At 39.9% G+C, this 5,672-nt stretch overlaps 1 pseudogene; it reads left to right on the plus strand.

The window, feature by feature from the left end:
• Positions 1–2,047: 2,047 nt before the first annotated feature.
• On the plus strand, positions 2,048–2,970 carry LOC118908868 (olfactory receptor 2M2-like; annotated as a pseudogene).
• The last annotated feature ends 2,702 nt before the right edge of the window (positions 2,971–5,672 follow it).

Below are 5,672 nucleotides of genomic sequence, written 5' to 3' on the forward strand. Positions count from 1 at the left end.
GGGAGGATCGAAACACAAGAATGTCTGATGAATAAAAGAAACCAGAGATTGGTGCAGTTATAAATTACACACAAAGTCCCCATGTGAAAAGGCATCAGCTGAAGACCTGCTCAAAGAATGCTGTTCCAATGAGCCTCACCACCATTCTCACCATCCTCACTCCTCATGCAGAGTGCATCACAGAACTGGGATATTTCTTGGAAGCCGCAGTACCCTGAAGAGGGTGTCTGAATTGTGAACACTGGTTAATTAAGAGGAGACCACAAATGAGAGACTTAAATCATAGAAGGCATTGTAAGTGGAGGGTTAACTCTTAAAATTGGACTCACGGAATACCTAAATGATAGGAATCTTATGAGGGAGTGCCACCAACCCCGGGAGAAGCCTTACCCTAGTCAATTTGATGGCTATCCCTAGAGAGAAGTACTCTGCCTCTTTCGTTTTGCTTCCAGGTATGCAACTGGCTGCCAGATTCCAAAGGGGGAAAGTGAAAGTAGGTGAAAATGGGAAAGATCCTGTTTGCAAACAATACCTAGAATGTAATGATATGTCACCTGCCATAGCACAAATTCGAAGCAGGAAAGCAGGCAGCCTCTGGATGAAAGAATCTTATAGGCCTTCTACCAAGAGAGCAATGGGAGCAAGAGCAGGCCCAATTCTGGTTCAGCTTGAAAAATATTGAACATTGAGGGCCCTCATTAAGAAAAAAGTGTACACAAATATGAATACAAAACTGTTAGATCTTTGAAATGGGACTGTGCAGAAGATGGGCCCTAAAGCCTGGGCTTCAGGTAAATCCTCCTCTGAGTAGGGATGAAAAAACAGAAATGTGAGAATAAAGGGGTTTTTTACCGTGCTTTCTCTTTGCCTGAAAAGTGTCTTAGGACAGGACCATAGTATGGAAGCCAGAGACCTTTACCAGGAACAGTAAAAACTTGCTTCATCAGCATTTGAGAGTAAAAGCGTGAAACCTGTCTAATTTCTAAACGCAGCTGAGTTGAGTCAGTGGTGGGCAGGCTGAGAGAACACCCTTCCTTTAATGACAGAATACATCCTGTCATGTGGTTGGCTGGGGTCCTCTTTCTTGTAAAACCTGTAAAATGTAAAACCTCTTTGTTAAGGTTGCTTTTGTGTAATCTTTTGTCAAACAATTCCAATGATCCCTGAGCACAAAAGGCTAGGCTTGAGTCACTCTTACACTGATAGAGATATACTAAGACATTTGTTGTTTCTTTTGTCTCTTTTGATGCTGATGTAAAGAATTCAGCAGAAACACAAGGAATGGAATTTGGGTATCTTGCTACAACTTCTTTAAGTTTCTTCATTTATTTTCTGTGTGAAAAGAAATCTGAAGCTACTGACTTCCTCAAACTGGAACATAAATGATAATTTAGATTTTTACTTCCTCACCTATGATTAAATGATCTATTCATGATGAATGAATTACTTGCGATTACTTACCAACTGTTCTTAAATTGAGGTTCATCAGCTATCTAACTGTATAACTAGTAGTCCTGTTTGATCTCTAAGTTTGCCACACAAATGAAATCATACATAAATATTTTAATATCTCTTGAAAACAACAGATTAGTTGGGTATTTCACATTACTATATAGGCAATGTCATACAAAATACTTTATTCCTATGTTGCAGAATTTTTTATGGAATGACATATGATAAATTTATGGATATACTCCTATCCAATGCTTGAGGAGTCAGCTGCTCTGTGCAGATGCTGTAGTTGCATTTGATATCTTGTGTAATAACCACAACAACTCAATTGAAAATTAGTTCTGCTTTGTAAAAGAAGAAACATTAAGTACAAATAAATAACTTGTAGGAGAATGTACACATCGGTAGAAGTGCAGCTTGATAGTAACTAATGCTACCTGACTACACTCTGCTCATTCTCTTACACAGTCCTGGCTTTTCACGTGTGGTCATTTACCAGAATACCTCCTCCCATAGTGTAGACAGTGGATAAATAACTATCCAAATGTTTAACTTTTACAACTTTTTGTGGGTCTAGATAAAGAAAATATTCATCATGAAGTGGGAGAATCACACGTTCAGCCCTGACTTCATCCTGATGGGACTCTTCACTCACATTCACACTCTTATCTTCCTCTTTGGTTGTGGGTATCTTTACAGTGGCTTTCTTGGCAAACACTATTATAATTCTGCTCATCTACCTGGATATGTGGCTGTATACACCCATGTACTTCCTCCTCAGTCACCTCTCCCTCATGGACCTTATGTTCATCTGCACCACTATACCCAAAATGGCATTCAACTACTTGTCTGTAAGGAAGTCCATTTCTGTAGCAGGGTGTGAAGCCCAGATATTCTTCTATGTGTCTCTTCTTGGTGAAGAATGCTTCCTGTTGGCTGTCATGGCCCATGACCTCTATGTTGCCATTTTCTACCCTCTTCAGTACCCCAGTCTAATGAACTGGAAACTCTGTGGATTCATGGCTGCCTCTTCATGGATCCTTAGTTCCCTTGATGGGATTGTTGATGTAGCTGCTTTGTCCTTCTCCTATTGTGGCTCCCGAGAAATACCCCAGTTCTTTTGTGATGTGCCTGCACTCCTAAATCTCTCGTGCACAGATACCTACACATTTGAAACACTTGTTTTTATCTGTTGTGTATGAATTCCCTTTATCTATCATTGTCATCTCTTATATGCATGTAATTATGGCTGTCATTTGCATAGGCTCTGGGGAGGGTAGGCCCAAGGCTTTCACGACCTGAACTTCACACCTTATTGTCATTGGGATGTATTACAGAGCAGCTATGTTCATATACATGCAGTCCCCTTATAATCATTCCCCAACCCAGGACAAGATCGTTTTGGCCTTCTACACCATTCTCACCCCCATGCTGAACTGCCTTATCTACAGCCTCCACAACAAAGACGTGGCCAGAGCATTCAGTAAGGTGCTAGAGAAGGGGAAATCTAGAGAATAAACTGGATAGTGGTTTAAAAGTTTTTTTTCCTCTCATAACTTCTCTCTCTCTCTGGAACACTAATTTATGTAAAAAACAAGATTTTGCAACAAATGTATGCAAACCATCTGGATAATGTATTTGGAGGCATCAGAATGGTTAGACTCTGGACACACATCTAGTTCATGAAAATACTTTTGCATTCATTTATATTCATTTTTGTTTACATAAAAAACTATTAAAAATCATGAAAGTGAAAAATTAAGTTAATAAAATGGTGTAGTTCAGTACAGAACTAAATAATAAATAAAAGTGTGTTAGGTTTTCCTCATTTTGAAAACCATGACTTATTGAACTGCTTATTTATGACTTACGTACTGTGTTAATTGCTCAAATCATTTTCTTAGTTCATTCTAAACAAATAAATGGAAGAGTCACTGATTTTTCATTTACCAAAGAGCTTGTCTTATAATGAATGTTACATTGGCACATTCATTAAGGAAGCACTTTCTTTTAAATAAACACTTGAATTCCTTGATGTATTGAGCATCTGTATATTTGAAGATTGTCTTTTGGTAGAATCAGTTGTATTCCAGAATTTTTGTAAATAATGCAGTAGCGATTCATAGATTAAAGATGGTGGCATGAGGTGAGACAGAGAACTCCTCCCAAAACAACACATAACATGAAAATATAGTTAATACAAATAATCCCAAAAGAGCAACAAGAAAGAGGACTGTGTCAGACTCAATACACCTAGAGAACAGAGCAGACCTCATGAAACAGGGTAATGTACTAAAGTCCTGATTCAGCAGGACCCAAGCCCTTCCCCTGCCCCAGTTCACCTACAGGAGGAAGAGAAATAGAGCAGGGAGTGGGTGGAAGCCTAGGTCTGCTGAACACTCAGCCCTGGAGATCTGCTTTGGGAGCACAAACCTACATTGCATAGTGCTCTGGAGATTACTGGGGTTGGAAAGCTAAGACAGGTGGAATACTTGGAGAGATGGGGATTCCAGCCATTTTTGAAGGACAGGGATCAACATCCAACTGCTCTGAAACAAAGGGAGGGCAGGTGATCTGAGAGACTTCCTAGCAGCAAGAGAGCTGATGAAGGGGTGGGGTATGCACAGAGCTTGCTGCACAAGAGATGGTATAGGTGGGCAAGGTTGTCTGGGAGTGATATGCCCAGCAGGTTGGGAACTTTCAGGAGCTTCAGGTGCTCCATCCCCCTAGCTGGCTACTCAGCTCAGAGGCATGCCACTGTGATATGCAGACTGTTGTGCATCTTGGCCTGCTGGCACCAGCTTGCAAACTGGCAGTCCCTGCCCAGGCATCAGGCCAGCCAGAGGGAAGCCTGGACTATGGCAGCTACAAACGCAAAGCGGAGGCTTACACCTGTGTGCTCAGCCAATTGGTTATGACAGTGGAAGCATGCGCTGCAGCCAGGAAATGAAGAAACAGCTCTTTCCTCACCCAGGAACCAGAACCACTCCCTGCGATCCTCAGTATCACTCCAGGGACTGAGCAGCTGCAGAGACTAGAGTTTCTGGGCACTAAAGGGCACCACATACAAATATGAAATGTCAAAGGAACCTGGCTCAAACCAAAATCTTACAAACACCAGAAAAAGGATCAAGTGAAACTGAACTCACCAATCTTCTTGAAAGAGTTCAAAATAAAAATCATAAACATTCTCATGGAGGTACATAAAAATATTCAAGAACTCAGGGATAAATTTAGGATGGAGATTCAATCATTAAGAAATTCTATATCTGAAATGAAACATACAATGGAGGGATGTAAAAGTAGATTTGACGTAGTAGAAGAGGTGGTAAATGGAATAGAAAGTATATAAGAGTAATACAAAGAAACTGAGGCACAGAGAGGAAAAAGGATCTCTAAGAATGAAAGAATATTGAGAGAACTGTGTGACCAATCCAAATGGAACAATATTTGCATTACAGGCATACCAGGAGAAGAAGAGAGAGAAAAGGGATAGAAAGGGTCTTTGAGGAGGTAATTGTGGAAAACTTCCTCAATCTGGGGAAGTAGATTGTCACTCAGGCCATGGAGGTGCACAGTTCTCCCAACACAAGGGACCCAAGGAAGACAATACCAAGACATATAATAAACAAAACTGCAAAGATCAAGGATAAGAACAAACTTTTAAAAGCAGCCAGAGAGATAAATAAGATTACATATGAAGGAAAACCTATCAGGTTATCATCAAACTTCTCAACAGAAACCACACAGGCCAGAAGGGAGTGGCATGATATATTTAATGCAATGAAGCAAAAATGCTTTGAACCTGGAATACTCTACTCGAAAAGATTATCATTTAAATTTGAAGGATGGATTAAACAATTTTCAGATAAGCAAAAGCTGAGGAGTTACCTCCCACAAACCACATCTACAGTGTATTTTGGAGGGACTGCTATAGTGTTCCAAAGACTAAATAGCTGTCACCAGGGAAAATAAAACCACAGTAAAGAAAGTAGAACAATGAATTACAAAGCAGATGCAAAGTCAAATCAACTACAAAGTCAATCAAGAGATAGACTAAGAGTACAGAATATGATACCTAATATATAAATAAAGAATGGAGGAGAAAGAAAAAGGAGGGGAAAAAAGAACCTTTAGGTTGTGTTTGTAATGGCATGCTAAGTGATTTAAATTAGACTGTTAGATAGTAAAGGAATTACCCTTGAACCTTTAGTAACCAC

This window comes from Manis pentadactyla, chromosome 16 (assembly GCF_030020395.1).
Source record: "Manis pentadactyla isolate mManPen7 chromosome 16, mManPen7.hap1, whole genome shotgun sequence".
In the NCBI taxonomy this organism is placed as follows: Eukaryota; Metazoa; Chordata; class Mammalia; order Pholidota; family Manidae; genus Manis; species Manis pentadactyla.